We start from the raw sequence: 20,181 nt of genomic DNA, 5'->3' as shown, positions 1-20,181 counted from the left end.
TCTGCATCACATTAAACTTGCCATCTGGCCTTAAGCATGTGACTTATTTATTTAAAAATGTCTCTGAAATAAGATTTTTCTTTTCTCATCTTGTACTCACCTTGCTCCTTCTCATTATGGCTTTCTTCTAAGAACAGGAAAAACAGCCAAAAGAGGATATTTTCTTTAGACTTTCTCAGGGAACATCTTTAGTTGGAATTTCTTTAATCTCTGTTTTACTATTAAATTTATAATTTTGAAGTCATTGGATGTCTTAGAATGATAGCAGATCTTGTTCAAGTATGATACCTAAATTGCCAGGTGTTTATTCACTGATTAAAAATTGATTTTCCAAGGTTCTGGAAGACTTTCTCCATTTAAAGATAAGATACAAGTAAAGATACAGAAACTGGTAACACATGGCAAGCTCTTTCAAAACCTCTAAGCTTTGTGTTTGTTCATGATCTGTATGCTAGGCTCAGTGACTACTGTATTGGCTCAATTTATTTAATTTAGTAAATTACGTAGCTGTTCAACATGATTTAGTTTACTATCGATATGCTCTTTGGATGGTATGTTTCATTCAATCTGTGATGTATTTGATGTAGCAGGTGCAGTGATTTTGATTCAATATATTAAGTATATGATTAGATAAATTATGTATCTGATTTGGAATATGGCTTATTTAATAGCCTGTGCATTTTTTTCAGCGTAAGCTGCAGTAAATTCTCAATTTATTTAATCTGGTATATGATATATCTACAATATATGTATATGTAGTTAATGTTTTTATGGGAGTCTGTAATTCATCTGCAATATTTCTGAATTTTGAATAAATTGCATCTCATATATATCCTCAGAGGCTAGAAGGGGACTTTAAATCATAACGTGAAGAATACTGAGCAAGCTCATTTATGGTGAATACCACTGGATGCAATCACACTTTATAAATGTTGCCATTTGTGAAGCATTTTGAATTCCAAATGGCCTTCACAGTGCCACAGCACTGTACCTCAGATTGTATGTTCCAAAATTATTGCCTAGATAACACCAATCTTTTAGAGACGCTTAACAGCAATACTGTAACCCTCTTGAAAGTCACATTTGCAGCACTTCTTTTGTAACCCTAAGAAATTATAGTGAAGACAATAAACACAATACAACTCAGAAGATCCAGACCAAACTCTAGGCATGGTGCTTGCTGTGCATCCTTAATTATGTTAACTGAATTCTGGAATTGTATCATGTGTCAATATCTTAATGTGGTTTATAAGGTAAGCCCTAAATGAATGTTTGACCTCTTCAGTGCGAGGAAGCTAAAAAAAAAGGCATTTCATATTTCATAGCTCTAGTATTGACATCTATTTTTCAGGCATTAGTACAAAAAAAAATAGATAGATAGATAGATAGATAGATAGATAGATAGATAGATAGATAGACCAAAACAAAACAAGTAATCCAAAAGTCCTGTTTAAGACATTGCACTTGGGAAGAAATATTTGTTTCCAAGAAAAGTCTTTGTCTGTCAGACTTGTTAATCTGTTAATGATAAAAAAATATCTGGGTGAGATATTAAACAGAAGAGCCAGCTATAAAAATAATGGATAATTTAATTAATAATTTAACCCTTAAGTTATAGAATAAGAAAAGAAAAAATATCATCTTAACCCTTAAGTTATAGAATAAGAAAAGAAAAAATATCATCTGCGACCTAATTAGACAGTAAGGCAAAACCACAATATTTTGTGCTGAAATTGGATCATCTTGTGTATTGCATCCTATATCAGGGGAATTTCTGGAGTTCTTTTCTTAAATGCAAGATTGTGTTTAAACAGCCAAACAATTGTAACATTTTCATAAAGAAGAAATTTACATATTCTCAATCAGATTTAAAGGTGGAAAATTATATAAATGGTAACATTTTTTCAATTAAATTTTTAAAAATCTTAAGGGAAATGGGTAAAATCATTGCAGTGACTCAAAACTAGAATTCCATATTTCCTGTTACACTTCAGGAATATTTTATATTTTACCATCTCTTACTGTGTAGAAGGCAAAAAACTGAAAACTATCTTCAATTTCACAATTTTTTTTGTCTGTTGGGAGCAAATATTTAATCAGTTACAGATTTGATCTTTTTCTCCTCTTAAAAAATGCAGTCCTCTCTGTAACATGCTGTGAATCACACTACGTCTACTTGATGTAACTTATGAAAGTAGTAAACATAATTCTACCTTTTAAGGTGTAAAAATCCCTACCTACTCCTCCAGTCCGTTGATAGGATACTGAAGTGGTTTTAGTGTGTCAAGTACATAAATTTATCTCTATCTACATTTCATGCCAATATAGAAAAACAGCTAGCAGATAACTAATTCTACTTCACATCTAATAGGTGCATTCTAAACAGAACAGTGACAGATGAGTACTACTTTCTATTTTACTTTGCAGTCCTAAAATAGTGGTAAATTGCTTAAATGTTTGCAATGAAAAAAATGTGTGAAATTGTTTAGATTTTGACTGGTTTGTAATGAAGAGATTTAATGCTTTCTAGTGCTTTAAAACAAAAAGCTAGGTGTGGAGGAAGACAGGAGGGAAACCAAAATATAATTCCTTGAAATTATTGGCGAAAAAGTCCTGGAACTCCCTTCATCCAGACTAACTTGACTGCTGCAAAAAAAAAGATTCATTTTACTTTTGTCACCAAAACTGATAAAATTTCACTTCACTAGAACTACAGCTTAAGAGAGTCCTGGCCCATATTTGTGTGTATGTGCCGACCCCATCTCAGAATTGGGTGGAACAGTCAGATGCAGATATCGATTCATTATTGATTGATTGATTGATATTCTGTGATTCATGTCTGCTGCCTCGCGCGTCACCGTCACTGCTTTAACGCTGCCCCAGTTGACAGTGCACTGTTCCTACAAATGCCTTTCACAGCTGAAAAACAGCTGCTGAGGACTCACTTACAATGAAAAGTTTAAATTATCCCCCTTCTCCTCTGGGTATTTCAGTAGAGTGGAATGTGAAAGACACAGAAGCTGTACCTTTAACGACGAGTACTTTAGGTAATCCCAATTTTGTGAATCAGCCTCCAGGGAGCCGTGACTGCTGATGCAATTTAACTCAGTGCTAAGGCTAATCTAAAGATAGGTGTGCTGCAAAACCTGCCAGCATGGCTCTGTCAGAGGTCTGATGAGTTATCTCTGACCAATGCAGAGCTACTGGCAGAAGTTAAATTTAGATGTAGTTAAAGAAGACAACTGAAAAACCCAGACTGACTTTCTCTGGTAAGAATTTATATGCCCCAGAAGCACTAGAATAACTATTTATAAAATAATAATTCTGCTGATGGATATTAGATGTAAAAGAAGGGTGGCAGTTCTCTTGTCTGGTGATTGACATCCAAAAATTGCTGTCATATTCTGAGATACTTGCTCAAGATTCTCTTAGAGTCAACAGGGAGAAATAGGCACCATCAGGTAATAATTCTAGATATTTGGGATTATTAACTAACTGTTAAACCTTTAGCCTTACATGAGAAGAAATTCATTTTAGTAATGTTTTGCTAACAGAGCATTTCAGAATCGAAGTATTGGTAATAAATTACAAGTGTATGTAAGGCGTAGTTTCAATTAGTTCAAAGCACACTGACATTTTTATTGTCATGCATCATCCAAAATAATTCCAACCATCCTCCATTTTGTAGTTTGAAGATTTTACTATGAAGTTTGGAACAAGCCTTATTTTGTATTTCATTTGAGTAGTTACTGTCATGGGTACAGTGCTATAAATTTTCTCAAGTTCAAAGAAATACCTCAGCAAATACCTCAAGCAACAAGTCAGTTTATTATAGTATGAGTTTACACAAGATTCTGGAAGAGATTTTACTGTGGTTGTTTCTGTGTTTTTGCAAATAATTAATTTGGTTTTAATTCTTATTTGCACTGTAAAAGTGCTCTGGCTTCACTGTTCATTCCTGGAAACTTGAGCAGGATGCGACCTCTTGGCTGTCAGACACTGAATGCACACAGATAACTTCTTGTTACTGTTTGTACCATAATCAGGTGGTGCTTCCTTATCTGATTCAAAATTAATATAATGTAAAATTAATGTTAAATTAAATATAGATTTCATATAAAGCTTATATAAAGATATCAAGTGTAATTTGGATTTATTTTCTTTTAAATATTACTTTGTGATTTTTCATAAGATATGATTTGAACAACTACAAGTTTTGATAAATTAACAGATATAGCTGAAATTCAATTTAAATGAATTTGCTCAGCTAAAGTTTACTTGAGGTTGTTTCTGCTTAATCTCTTGGTATCCAACATGAAGCCTATTTGAACTCTTAAAAATCCCAATCTCAAAAATCTGTTGGTTCACTTATAGTCTTCAACAGCTGCCCTGAAAGTTCACACAAAAACCCATACTACAAGAAATCAAACATTACCTCTTGGAGACTTAGAAAATTCTAAAGTGGATTCTACAGACCTATTCAAATAAATGGTAAATTAGTAACTTTCAAAGAATTAGCAGAGCATACTTAAAATTATAATCAGCTTAATTCAAAATTCTGTCAGCTAGTTTTATTTTAAGAGCCTGGTGAATTAGGCAAGCATATTTTGTTAGTATTTTTTCAAATTTATGTGGTGCTATATTTCAACAATAGTGCAGATACAGATTTTAGTTATTACCTGCCACCAGTAATGACAGTGTTTAATGTTTATCCTCTCCAGGCTGTGATGCCTTCTGACTTTGTAGAGCCATGGGTATAATGTCATTGAAAATCCAAGTACTTACACAGATGACTGCAATTAATGTTAAAGGGAACTGGAGATTTATACGTGCCACTGCCATTATCACTAATGGAAATTTCACATGTAAATTGCCATGCATGGAAATAATATGCTTCTTAGTAGGCTTTATCTAAAAGTCATCTGTGCAAGCAGTCAATTTAAATCATTAATTCAGTCCTCTTACACCATGGCAAATATTTCTTTTAAAAAATCAGGTTACTGATTTTAATGTTAAGAATTGTCTTTATTCTATTTAAAATATTGAAAATTAAAGGCTAGTGTATGCATGACTGTGGCATCAGCTTTCGCTGATTTCTTGACATCATTGTAAAATTCAGCCTTAAACACAACACTGAGAATTCACTTCTTCCACAACTTCCTTGGTGTACCTGCTCCCAGTTTCCTGTGAGTGATGAGCATCAAGAATGGCTGAGCTTCAAAAGATAATTGCTAGCTCATTAGCACCAGAATTATTCCTTGAAGGGGTACACAGGGCATCACTGAAAGCCACTTATGAGGAAAAAGTCAACCCCATTGATTTGAGGGTATGAGAGTAAAGATCTAACCTAGGGATGTTATTCTTTCCTCTGGAAATAATGCAGGCAATGGAAGGTAAAGAAGTCAGATTATAATAAGCAATGCTCTCTATTGTCTGGGAAAAATGTAAATGTCCTTGCAACTGTGAAGGGCACACAATCCCATGACAAGAGGGATAATAGTTGGACCAACTATTATACAACTCTCATCATATAGAAATGCAAGTCTGCTGATTTAGGCTACTCTTTGTCACAGTTGCTTTGACAAGATAGAAAAGGGATGTTAGTGCAGAGTTCAAAAAGTCATGTGAGATACACATAATGGAGTTTGCATGGCAATGTAAAAGGAGAGTGAAATATTTGTAGAGACCCAAGTCCAAGACTGCCAAACTGCAGTGCAGGAACAACTGAACTAATCAAAAACCAAATCAGCCACTTGAATCGGTGAACTTATGACCAAAATTATCAAATGTAGTACAGATAGACATAGCTATTGAGAAGAAAGAGCTAGGACAATGAAACTGGAAGCCAGGAGTCTGAAAGGTCTAAAAATGAAGGTTTCAGTATTAATGGAGAGTCCTGGTTTACAGTCCTTCTCCCAGAACCTTCCCTTCCTTCTCCCCAGAACCTTCCTGCAGTATTTTCTGCAATGCTGGCAGTTAATCTTTTGCACATTTGCACATTACTTATCCAATTCTGTTATTTCCCCATTTGACTCTTAGGAGCTCTTCTCGTTTGTGATTTTCTCTTGCATTTCACTGTGGTACAGCTTTTGAAAGTATGGATTAACTTCTTTCAGGTGTATTTAAACAGTCTTAGGATTCTGCATATGAAAACAGTACAACCATATATAGTTACTTATACAGTCTTCCTTCATCTTTAAGCGCTGACACTTAGATGAGCAGTACTGACAGAGATGAGCATATTCAAATTCTTGCTCTGACCAGGATTCTTATGTGACATTTGACAGTTTTAGTGCCTCATTTCTCTTTTGTTCTTGCAGTGGTGAGGTCTGTGATTTGTAATTTTTTATTGTTGTTTTATTGGGGATTTCATGGACTGCAGTTTTCTTTGATTGCATTTTATAGCACCACACATCACTTTAAAATGTAAACCATTATGAGAGTGTAAACTAAATGCTCATTTAATTTCCCAGGCTAAAATGAAGCAATATAAGACTAAGAATCATGCATTAAAGGACACATTTTCAGTGTATCAGTGTATAATGTAAACATCACAATGTATTTTCATTTCCTGAAGTGCTACAGGTAAAATTTAATAGAGAAAGTAGGTTGTACTTAATTCATTAAGCACATTTATGAAGCCATTATCTTTTATCTACAGTGGATGTAAGTAGCTCAATTCAGTTTTTTTAAAGTTTAAATAATTCCATAGATAGGAATAGTTAGAAGTTTCAGACATACCCATACCCTTTTCCTTTCTGCCTTTCAGGAGTTTGTGCCTTTGGATGTTCAGAAAATGTTTAAAATTCTGACACTGCTGTATCCGGATTAGGTGATACAATTAATTGTTGTGTACTTGCTCCAGGTCATGCTGAGAGCGTAGTAAAATAAAATGCTCTGGTCAAGTTATTCTGTTTCTTTAATGATATAAAAATTATCTTTATATGATTTTGACAAAATTATTACGAAACAAAAATGTCCTTTTCGTATTATATTTTACATAACTTAAATTGGCATAGAATTTTTAATGTGTCTCACTCATAAAGTAGATAAAGCTTAGAAAATTATTCTTAGAAAAGTTCTTTTGGAATCAAAAATGCTATTTCTTTCGTCCTAATCAGTTTTCTGTTTAGCCAAGCATATGTAGAAATTACAGATTTATTTCAGCCTAATGAAACAATTTAATTAGGCAAATAGTATCTTCATGTATGGTTATCAATTTATATTTTCAATTTTTAATTTATTCCAAGTGTTTCATATGCAGTCTTCTGGGAGGCTGTGTGATGAAGCTTCATAAGTTTTGGAGACAATGATATTATACTAAGTTACTGTTTAAGAGGTATGAAGATACATAGTTTATAAATCTAGCCTTTCTTTTAGCCTCCTGTGTCAAAGGTGCAGTGAAAGAACATAAACCTCATGAGATGATGATGATGAAAGCAAGACATAAAAAATAATAAAATGCCATGAATTGCATTCTTAAATCTCTCCTACTGTCAAAGTCTAAGAGATTAGGTAGAAAAACACTGTTATTTACTCAATTTCCTTCTCAGGAAAAAGATCTATATCATATGTTTTGAGTTTGTTTTACACTGTTTTGAATCTTCCTTCATGCCCATTTTATCAAAGGTTATGATGAAAATGAAATGTTTGTGTTTTGTTCTTATTTCCCCTGGGATAGAAAAATATATCTTTGTATGTCCTGTGCATTTCCACAGTAACATTAAATTATTTTCACAGCAAACCTTTTCTTTCAAGCGTAGAAAGGAACAGATGACTGAACACAACAAAAACCTTCCAGTAAGGGAAGCCATTTGGAATTCTGAGGACCCAAAGTGTTTCTTGCCCAATGGACTTAGCTTTTATTGAGGACAGTCATAAATAACTTTAAAATATTCCAGTGTGATAGGATGGAGCTGCAGATTAGGTCATCGTGGAATTATAGTTCCCTTGCTTAATGATTTTACAAAATTGCCTGGCAATCCAACAAAGAGAAGGAGCACAACGTGGTGAATGCAGGCTAATTAAACCAATAATTGCTTCTTCTTGTGTTCCCAGATAATTTGCCCCTGATAATTTTAAATGAAGTTCTGAAGCTGACTTCTTGAATGAAATGCTGTTCTAGTTAAAGCTCTGCTAAGTCTCCGTGTGCACAGAAATTGCCCTACTTCCCGAGGTCCCTGGCACTGCTCAGGCAAGGATTGCCACAGAAAACAGAGAGTACAGGAATAGCTGTCCTGTATGTCTGGTAGCGGGGCCCTGAATTCCTGTGTTTTCCCTCCTTGCAGTATTGTGACTAGATCATCTGATTTCCCTGAGCAATTCTGAAATTAGAGGCTGCAAATTAAGTCTTTGATGTTTTTTAAGACTTAGGAAAAGATGCAAACTTCTGTGTATCTCAGGAATGGTAGTGTAAATCTAGAGTAACTCCGTCGAGAGGTAGGAGGACTTTTTTTAGTTATATCTGTGTCAAATGCAAGTGTAGGACTGTTGACTGGCAGCTATGTTTAGAACTTGGGAAATAGTTCATAAAGTCCCCAAGACTTCCAAGGTGATCTTCAAAGAGTTATAAGGAATAATTTTGAAAGTTTTACTATTAAAGTTAGAGGACAATTCTTTAACAGTTAATCAGGTAAAAGGACTTCTGCAGATGAATTGTAAGTATAAGCTCTGCTATGATATATATGTTCATTATGCTATCTCACATCCATGTTGTTAAACAATACATATTTTAGGTCACTTATAGTCTTACAGAACATCCTTTCTAACATGATTTACATTTTTACAGAATCATAGAATTTGAGAATCTACCTATTTATTCAAAGTTATTTGATACTAAACAATCTTGGGTAAATGTGTTTCTTTCCTCCATTGGTGCTTAAGGATTTTTGATAAAATATTGAACTAATGTAGTTTTGGATTTTTTTTAAAAATTATCCATTCATTATCTGGGTGGAAAGACATAAAACACCAAACAGCTTTTTAAAACAATTGTTCAACTATTATCATATGGACTGTCAAAGTTAGACAAAGAATCTTACTGTGAATTGATTATGTTGCAGTGTGAGAGGATTGTGTGATGTATTAGATTAAGCTGAGAAGTGCAATGCATGTTTTTGGATGTGCGATTGCATTTTAAGCATTACCAAAAACTACTTCGTCAGGGAACTAAACCAACAAAATAAAAATTCACTCATAATTATTTTATAGCCCTGAGAACCTATTTGAAACCATGGCTTCTGGAATTATGAATAGAGAGAGAATTATTCATCATTACTGGCATCTACCATATCACAGAATGCACATATGATGTGTGCATTGCAATCTGCTGTAATAGCCTAAAAAAAAAATCAGGGTCTGTTAGATCTCATGAGCTGAAATTCCCATTGGTATTCACAAAACAGCAGAAGTCAAATCTGGCTGCAGATCATGCCAATAGTCACTTTTCCATTAATTCTTACAGTAAATGTTCATGACGGAAATCTATAACTACCCAGTTCACAAGCTCACTCCCAGAATTTTTAGTCTTGTAAATTGATAAGTATACACTCAGGAATTGTGAAACCACATCTTTTTGTTGGCTTTTTAGATAGAGATAGGTTCAATATATCTTAGTTGGCAGCAACTGGGCAATGAAAAGCAATATTGGAAGTGAGGGCTTTATTTTTGTTTGCTCTGTGTCTTGTTAAGCTTTACTGATATAAAACCATCTGTTTAAAAAGCTGTAAAAAACAGACTGCCAACACATAAAAGCTAAACACAACAAAATAGTTTTAATATCCACTGGCTGATAACTCAGTGCAGTGTTAAAATTGCTGAAGATGGAGGCAGGGATGGAGAGGAAGACAATTAGTTTTATGCTGAGATAAATCTTGGTTTCCAAATAAAGGACTTCACTATGTTTGATGGTGATTTTTTTTTTTTTTGGTGAAAATTTATTTGCATGAATATTATAGTCTTATATTAAATTTTCTGGAAATAGTGTAAATACTACAAACAAATATGGACTTTGGCTTTGTTGGACTATACAGGACCAAATGTAATGCAAACAAGAAACAAACTGATAATAGAAGCATTGTAAGGAGGTACATGTAAGAACAATAATATCAACCATACTAGGACAATGAAAATCTCAAGGTTTATAGGGTGAATCACAATTTGACAGACTATTATCACCACCTCAGAATTAAGATGAAAAAAAATCTGTCATCAGGTTCTCAATAAAAAGGTTTTTCAATGTATTTATGCCCAATACATTTTGAAGTAATATTGACAAAATTAATGAGGTACTCTGAAGTTATATGCATGACTTTTTGTGAATACTTTATTTAAATCTCATTGCAAATTGAAAAAATATTGGTACTGGCTGTTAAATTGTTTCATATTACATAGAATTGATTAAAAAACCCCAATAAATAGACAAGAAAGTGTTGCATTATTATTTAAGATCTTAATGCAAATCCATTTTAGTCATGCAACAACTACATAAAGCTAATATACAAAAATTTAAATTTCTCCTATGAATACATTAAATATAGTAAAGAAACTCTTTTCACATGAGAAGATGGTTTACTAATTCTACTGAGTTGTTCATAATGATCACTGTCACAAAATAATCCAGAAGCATTGAAGTTTCTAAAATTAACAAAGTACAAATTTAATTAATCTCTCTTCACTTAGAGCTCACAACATGTAACAAGTAACTTTTTTGAGACTAGGGTGAAATATACATTTCGATTTTTCCTAAATATAATGATATATTATTTTGCATAAATATTATCTGTTAGGAAATACGATGTCTATAATTAAAATACCAAGAATACTTGTGTACAAAGCTGTGTGAGAAAATATAGACACCTTTTATCAATAAACTAATAATTTATCAATAATGATGGACTGTTAAACAGGTCTTTCTATGATCTCCCCAAACAGTTCCATTGCTGTTATTTAAAAGAGGACGACATACCAACTAAGAAAGGAAACAAGAAAAACAGTAAAATAAAAGAAGGGAAATCATGGTACAAATAATTGTCAGAAATTGCAGAAAAATAATTTTCAAAACAGAGCTTGTGAGATGGGAAATTTCAATTTTGATAGATGCTGGTGATTAAAAGATTTTCAAATTAAGCAAAGGCACTCAATAAAGGACACATGCAGAAAGAATTTAACAGCAAAAATAATGTATAAGTAGTGGTAGGAAATAAAAATATACCTGAGCACAGCTTTGAGATATAATTATTAGAGTATTGCAACTACTGGTGGCAATACATCATGAACAACAGAGATTTTCAGATGAAAAGAGTACATGAATGATTCAGTCTGTAAAATATGTTTTGTACTAAAAAGATCAATCTATTTCATTTTTTTTTCTGAGAGAAAATGAAGTGACTTGACAGCCTATAACTACCTTTTTCAGACTTCTGAGAGTAGCTTTCCTATAATTCAAACAGAAAAGACAGAATGAGACCTGGAGTCTGACTAAAATATAGTGACAAAAGTCGAGGCAATTAAGCATTAAGCATTTGGATATTTATTTATAGGTAACAGGATTTAGAGATTTGTATGATTCTTTATGGGCACAGACCTTAATCTTGTTTTTAATTTTGACTTGAAACTGTATTGATTTTAATTACATTAGTTAAAAATATTTCATATGAGATTTAATAACATTAAAATAAGGTTGAGTGAAGTTTTATTCATTTCATTTACTTAGATTCTCTTCTTTAAAAAAATATACACTTAAAATCAGTGAATATGCACACACTTGCTTTCCAGGCAGGCTTTAATATTTACTTGTATTCATTTTTAACGGCTAAGTAGCAGATGGTAAGACTTAAAGCACCAATCCCCTGGGGATTTAAAATAGGCAAAGATATGAGAAGAAATCAAAGGGAAAAGAGTAAAACAGATGTTGTGAAGCTGCTGCTGATGGTGAGACATGGGAGGATAAGCAGATGCCTTCCAACTTCACCAATCAGTTCTGCAAAGGTGTTGACCACTTTGTGGTGTTTGTTTCTCTGAACATGGATGAAATATTTCTCTAGGCTTTGAATGTAAATTGAAAGGAAAGTTGCTCACTGGCCCATTTTCATTCTTTCTTGAAACTACATTAGAAAGACTCCCACCTATAGCTCCAAATATATTTTTTATCTACAAACAAACCTTCTTCCAGGCTTCTTTGGAAATTGTTTCTTCTCAAAACTGCCAGTAATTATTTGGACTTTTAAGAGTATTTTTAACCAGACCATGACTGATAATTAGCACATAACAAATAGTTATGACAGTTTAAGAGTACTACATGAGGATATTTGATAGGCAGCACAGATTATTGTGTTGGCTCCTATGAATTCATACTTAGAATAAGAATGCATGGTTAACTTTGGGCAGTTGCTTGTTTACATCAGTGACATGTTCAGTGGTGTTTAAGCCAAATCTTGAATTTATTTGAAGAATTTATTATGCTAAATTAAACCAAAACATCAGTGGACTTTCCAGTGAGGGCACATCCATTTTGTATTCTGAATTAATTCTGATCAACTTACACTTTTCTTGCAACATCCATTCATAACTATTTTTCCTAACTGCAATCTCTTCTATGCAGCTCATAGATAAGTGAATTCTCCTTAATAATGTATTTTTGCTAGGAAAGCTTTAGGTCAGAGCTGAACATGGCCCATTGAGTTATATGCTTTCTGGACTCTTTAAATGTCAAATTTAAGACACATTCCAAACCTATGTCATTCAGTCATACACTTCGCATACAGAACAAAACTATTATATACATTTTTTATAACTTCTCTGAACTGCCATTGAACATAAATTCTGGCTTCTGGCCTTTCCTGCTCCATGCTTCTGCAGTTAAAGCAACTTCTGCAGCAGCATTTGCATTTTTTGAATCCATCAGCTTCAAGGTTCTAGTGTCACTTCACTTCACTTTGAACTCAACAAAGAGACATTAAAGCTAAACAATAGTTACTTTGAGGAACATTATCACCCTGCTATAATTAGTAATTTACAATTAGCTCTACCAATGTCACAAAACAAAAGGATCATCAGAGACACTCTTATGAAGCTCCAGTTTTTTTGAGGAGGAGAAATTATCTTTGAAATTTACCAACTGGATGATTGTTCAGACTTCTTTGCCCTACACGACTTCAGTCTAAAATTGTTCTGGTGGTCGTTATCAAGTCAATAAGAAATCCATAGATTCAGCTTTTCTTTAAAGCTTTAAAGTTTTTGAACTTTGAGGTAACACCAAAAGTATTGTCTACTACAATGCATCTTAATATGAAGAAAAAACAACTGCAAAAAAACCCTCAAAACCCAGCAAAAATGGTAAATCAACCAAACAAAAAAAAATGCAGAATATACAAATATTCACCATGTACTGTGACAATAGACTGCCATAGTTCAATAAATGGAAACAATCATATCCTTTGGAGGTTGTTTTTTATGGATATGTGTATGTTTCTGTTAAGATGGGGCATTGAATACCTGAACATAGATTCAGAAAAATCTAAAATGGAATTGTAGTATTTGTCCTCCAACAGTGCAAGAAAAACAGCAAAACAGTGGTTGCCATTAGTCTAGACCTTCTAGCTGATTTTTCTCCTCTTACTTAATTTTTCATCTTCTAAATTGAAAACTTTATGTAGCATGGGTTTGCTTAGGTCTGACATATATTACCCTGGATGTGTCTCTTTCATTTGATTGATGGAGAGACTCTTGCAGAAGCAAAATTTTTCTATCAGTTGTTTCATTAAGCCTGGAAACAATTACACAAATATTTTCTTTTCTGATGATTTCTGGAAAGCAGTTTTCCATTCTTATCCACTTGATTACAGTGTTAGTGAGCACAATAACTCTGCTTTTGACATAGAAATTGTCTGACACCACATACATTTTTTTCCCTTCACAGGAAATTTTCAAAATCTGTCATGCCTCCTCCTTCAATATTATCAGTCTTTTTAATGTGTTTGTTGTTAACATCAAATTTTTACTTGCTAATGATGCAATGGTTGCAGTCCAAGCACAGGAACTTATACATCATGTTACAAGAATTCTGTTCTGTTGCCTCAGGGTATAGAAAGGATTACCCAGAAGAACTGTGGTCTCTCCATCCTTGAAGATTTTGATGTCTTGGTTGGTCAAAGCCAACCAAGGCTGACCTGAACTGCTGTTGATCAGAGCACAGGTTTATATTTCCAACCCCTGTTTCTGTATTCAGCAAATTATATAAATTTAGCATTGTAATTTCTATCAGGGATCTTAATAAGGTTGTATCTTTTAGAACTAGAAACAGTTATTGATTATTAGAATATGAAGGCTTTTTAAATTTTATATTCACAAGTCCAAATTTAAATGCTATTTTTCTGTGAAATTTTACTGCTATAGAAACTGGTCTTCTAAGATTCTGACAGCTAAATTTTTTTGCCATTTCTATAAGAGTAAAATCTTGTGCCAAAAACATTATGTTCTCTGCAGAAAGACAAGGATATACTTAGCTTAGTATTTATTATACAACCAAAAAAAAGCTAAGTAGAAAATAGGTCCAGGGTGGTTCTTTCATTATTTTCAGTTTTTACAGCTTGTGCAACTGCTGCTTATGTAGACAGTTATTTTTTAAAACTTTGTGTGTCATGTTTGGGGAAAATATTATTGAAAGTAATAAGAAGTGATTACATCTTCCCTTACCCAAACTCCTCCAGGAAAAAGCTTCTGAGTATTTATGTATCCCCACCCCCTCCACGTCCCTTTTTTTTTTTTTTTCCCCTGGTATCAGTATGAAAACGAATGTGCCATCATTAGATTTTTTTTTTGAGACCAAAGTGCTGATTCTGTTTTGACTTTATGGACATGAAAAGATGGGCAACTCAACATCTAATAATACACATTCATGCTCAGCAAAATTTTACAAGCGTATATTTTTGAAAGTGATTCAAATTGTTTTCCACCTTCTTGATCCATTTTCATCCCCAAATGGCCAATTATAACTTAGTTTTTTATTAATATTGAGCAGTATATGCATCCTTTAGAACTCATCTTGTTCTGGTTTGGAGAGGCTGACGCTGTAAATCTGACACTTGCTCATAGTTGCTGTGTCAACTCTGTTAAACTAATTTCATGAATGGATCTAATCAGTGGAACATACTGCAAAAAGGGAAAATTCCTGTTGATTTATAGTTAGCAGGAAAAGAACATTATCCACACAGAAAATAAGAAAAATAACCCAGATGAAAGAGACCCATGAGGGATAGCAATTGGTGATGTCTTCTGCTGCAATTTTGTATATGACCACAGAGAAAAAAAAAAAAACAGTGATTATTTTCACTCATGCTTCTTGTGAAAGACATCAGGACTATTTGGCTCAGGTTCTGTGATGAAGTTAAATATTTATTTCTAAATCAAAAAGGAAAGGTGGGAAAAGCCATGTAAAATGAATCCTAAAACAGGTTCACTTGTCATACATGCTTTCCTATGTAGCCTTATGGACAGCAAAGTTCTGGCAACTTGAGTTGAGATTTCTGAGAATAGAATTATGAGACAAAACTGAGCCTTTAATGGAGACCATACTTAATTTTCCTTTTGTCTGAATAGATTTTATTTTGACAGTATCATTCAATCCAGTAGCTTGTTTTTTCCCCATAGCTGAGGACAAGGATAGAAGTATACTTGATTACTCCCACTTCTTAACTTCCTAGCTTAGATGTGAACTTTTGTTGACTTTAGTTCACTCTTCTCTCCTTTTGTGGGCAAAAATAGAGATGCTTTCACTGTGAGGCCAAGAGCATTTCTCTAGAGGCCCCCAACATCACACTCCTTTCTTATTTCCTGCTTGATCCCTTCACAGGGGAGGACTCCCCTGAAAAATACCTTTCCCTTCCTAAAAATTGTACTTTTGAAATGTGTCAATTTTAACACAGTAATAATAATTTCATGTCTTTTAGGATGGTGAATACTGACAAATGCTCATGAATTGCATATAGCACATCTTATGAAAAACTTTATTGCAGAAACTTCTCTAGGATATTCTTCACACCTGAAACTGAGGTACATAACTATTTCTCATCTCTAAAATTGATATGGTTTTTCATATATCTAATATGTGAATCTATTAATATTCTGTGATGATTTTGTTCCCTATTTAGATATATTTCAATCAGCTGAAGTGGGACATTGGGGCATGGTATTTATGCTGTGGGTCTGATCAGGACCACTGGTAGGATGTGTGTGCATCTTTTCAGTTTCTGCTAGGAGTATTCAAGTCTACTACATCAAATTTTGGTGAGCCACCAATCTCTGAATTTGCTAACACCTAATACAAGAGCAAAGGGAAAGCTCTTTTCAGGAGTCAGAACGACCCAATGACAGACAGTGAAACACTGCCTACACTTCAAGAAATGACCAGCTGGTTTAGTTCTGTCATTCCTTTTCTATTACTTTCAATAGAGCTATGAAAGTTGGAATGGTTTCTTTAAGATCTACTTTAGGAAATAAGTTAATAACTATAAAGAAAATGTTATGATTGGCACTCTTTTCAAGCTGTATTATTTTGCATTTTTCATTGCTCCTTGTACTCTGCAAAAGTCCTAAACTTCTATATCATCTATTTTTATTTTTTTTTTGGTATTCAATTTTACATAGTTAAATGAGTAGTATTGTGTAAACACAATACAGAGTCTTCCATCAATTTTTAAAAGTTATTGATGTCCTAAAGGTTTGTTTTTATCCCCACCTAGTTAGGAAACAAAATAATAAATATAAACTGAATTTATTGGCAAATAGATGAATTTTATATAAGGTGGCGAGACGCAAATCTGATTATTTGTGTAATTATAGAACTAATTCTAATGTAATAACTTGCTTCTGTTTTATTAAAGAAATCAGTTTAAGATTACTCACTAAATCAGTCATCATTCAGTCCCACTTTTTAATAAAATGCAGTGCCCTATTTTTCCAGTCCTACTTTGAATGGTCATATTGTTGTAAATTGCAAAGGAAAATTTCATATATATGATATATATGCCACAAAGTATGGAGACCTTTCTTGCTTTTACTAAAAAATAATAAGTTGTAGGTTTTATAGGCAAGAACTCCGTTTATGAGATTTATAGTTCCTACAGGAAAAAAAAGACATTTGCTGGTTTATATTATCCATGATGGTTGCCTATACAAAGGTTAAAAAAATATCTCTTCCCTTTTATTTAGTCTGTAAAAGTCCAAGCTAAGACTTAATTTATTTAGTTGATAAATACATAACTGCAATGCCAGTCACAAGTTCTAAGACAAAATTATTAGACAAGATTGTTAGCTTCTTTTTTTCCCCTTCCTGAGTTCCTCTCATTCCATAGTGACATTAGCAAAAATAAGAAACTCCCATTTCTGGGGTTTTTCAGTGCTTACTTTTCTTCTGCACTGGAATATAAGTGGAAAACTTAAGAGGGAGGAAAATATTACAAATTAAAAAAAAAAAAAAAAAAAAAGAGAAAAGGTCCAATCTCTCACAATTCAGCAATTCAGTACACTGATGGCACTTCCTTTTGAAGGAAGCTGGTAAATTAATTTATGGTACTGTATGGATATGGTATTAGAAAAGCAAAGATGGTCTAAGGTTCTAAAAAAGCTCTTTATTATGTCAGAGACAATCACAACAAATACTATGGCTGGTAGATGATACAAAAAAACAAAGGAAGAGGGAAATGCAGGAGGAGTCTGCTATCTCATAAGACTCTCTTTGCACCTTGTATGGAGGAATGTGACCTAGTGATCAGAGATGGACTTTGGAGATTAAATGGGAAAACTGACTGAAAACAGGGAAGTCGTTTTTTATGGGATCTAAGGGTTCCTAATACAGAGATAGAAAAATTAAATAGTATTTTGTGAATGTTAATTAAAAAATTGAGGAAAATATCACCTCACTTCTCATTTTTATTCAAAAGTACATATAATTCTTCAAAAAAATGTTTGAATAAAATAGGAGCTATTTATGCCAGTACACATGAGCGAGAATTTAAAGGATGTCAGATCCATCATCCTTTCAGACCTTAAAATAGACATAATGATGTTGACTAATTGGAGGAAATCCGAAGGAGAACAAAACCGATCAGAGCTCCAGTTAACATGACTTACAGAAATCAATTGATTCAGAATTATTTTCTATAAAGAAAATGTTGGAAAGAGGGGTAGTAGAGGAGTAGAGGAGTTTTAATAATCTACTTAGAAGTAGATGATATCAGTTATTAAAGGATAATTACCTTCAGAGTAACTGTTCACAGCAGGGGAGTAGCACCATTCTGGTACCAACCATGAATCAGGGAAAAACTTTCAGGTGGAAGGTTAGACTTTAAAAAAAATAAAACCCAAAACCAAACCCATAATGTGATTTACAAAGAAAAGCTGAAAAAAACCTCTCCCACATCACCAGTGGTATGGGCAGTAAAACTTAGAGAGTTTGGTGGAGCCTTGACTTTAAGGAAGATGTTATTTTGAATGACATAGACATAGGAGATTCTCCCTTTGGACAGAAGATGCAAGGTATACTGAAGTTATACTGAAGTCCTCTACAGTTCTGATAAAGGGAAAAAGCAGAAAAAAGCATGGGCTATTCACACTTACCAAGAAGAGGGTTGTGTGTCTGAGTTTTTCCAACCTAATTGGTCCTGTATGATTCTGTGAGAAAAAAAAATCACTGAATTATTCCAAGGTAATAGTATTAAAAAAAATATAGTTTTCTCAAAATCCTTTGTTTTGTCTGACCTTTCTACTCATAACCTTATAATGCCAATATCACCCTTATCTTCTAAAGAGAAAAAGACTAAGAAGGTGAAAAGTGAAGCTGTGGTTTTAAGGGAGAAGAAGTTCAGCTAGTTATCCTTTTCATTAAATTTTTTCTTACTTCATCCTTTACAATGACAATAAAACAATTTTTTATTCTGTTATACCAAGTAGAGTTTTCCAAATTTAATGATCCTATTAACTCTCAGACGAAATCCACAATGTATTTCTCATTATTAGTTTGCCAAAGTAAATGGAAATAGTACTTTAAAATTTAATGCAGGGTATGTTTAATGATCTACACCATTCTTATATACTGGTTAATCCTGAAATAGTAGCATGTATAACATATAAAATATTCAGAAGGTAAGCCACTAGCATTAACAACAACAACAAAAATTCAATAAATCAGAATCTTTGATTTAATAACTACCGTCTTTGTTTAGTTACACTTGGGTTGGGTTCACTAGGCTAGGAATGCAATTATGTGTCTTGGTACAGCATTAGTAGGTCAGAATAAAACACATCTTCTTTTTGTATCATTTTCTCAAATAAAAAAATATTATTAATTTCTTAAATTTCCCTTAAATAATAACTATACTTAATTTCTAAAATAATGAGAAAATATTTGACCATTGTCTGTTGTAGTTGGCTTATCCTGGAAAAGAACCTTCATTTACATGTGAATGCTGTCACTGAAAGAAGAATCAAAAGGACACAGTCACATATTTTATTCACAGGGATTCCTGAACATGGTCTTGATTGTTTGATGGATTTAGTAATATTTGTCATCTTTTACATACTGCAGAGCACTTTATCACTTTATTCTTTATATAGTATTTCCACTGAATCATAGAAAAACATAAATGAAAAACAATTGTCTCTGCACACTTAGCAGATGAAGCCCTAGAGAGAATCCAAGATTCATGTGTTGAGAACAGGCTTTGCTGGAAAACAAGCACATCAATAATGGCTTTTACTGAGCACTGATAGTCCTCAGATGCTCCCAACAGATGTTCCAGGTAGGAATATGTCATCCATAGGAATATTAGTCATTTTTTTTCATGACTGGGCAGTGAGAAGAAAATCATTTTTCTATGACCCATAACACAGAATTACTCTGTTGATACTGGAGTACCAAAGTAGCAAAGTGATGACAACCTGTTTACTTATTCTTTAAGGGCTTCATTTAATCTTCTTTTTCAGGGGGAAAAAAGCTATCTGATCGAATTGCATATATTATTGATTATTTGCTGAATTTAGGAGTCTCATAATGCAGATTTGAAGGTTTTAAAGTCATCGTAACACTTATACAGTAGAGATTTGCTGATGACTTGGTACAGCCAAAGATTACTTAGGTTGATTATTGGTGATACTCATGTACCAGTGTTTTTACTGGACTGTCAA

This window comes from Passer montanus, unplaced genomic scaffold (assembly GCF_014805655.1).
Source record: "Passer montanus isolate IOZ18808 unplaced genomic scaffold, ASM1480565v1 scaffold88, whole genome shotgun sequence".
Classification (NCBI taxonomy): Eukaryota; Metazoa; Chordata; class Aves; order Passeriformes; family Passeridae; genus Passer; species Passer montanus.
This window is presented reverse-complemented; position numbering follows the sequence as displayed.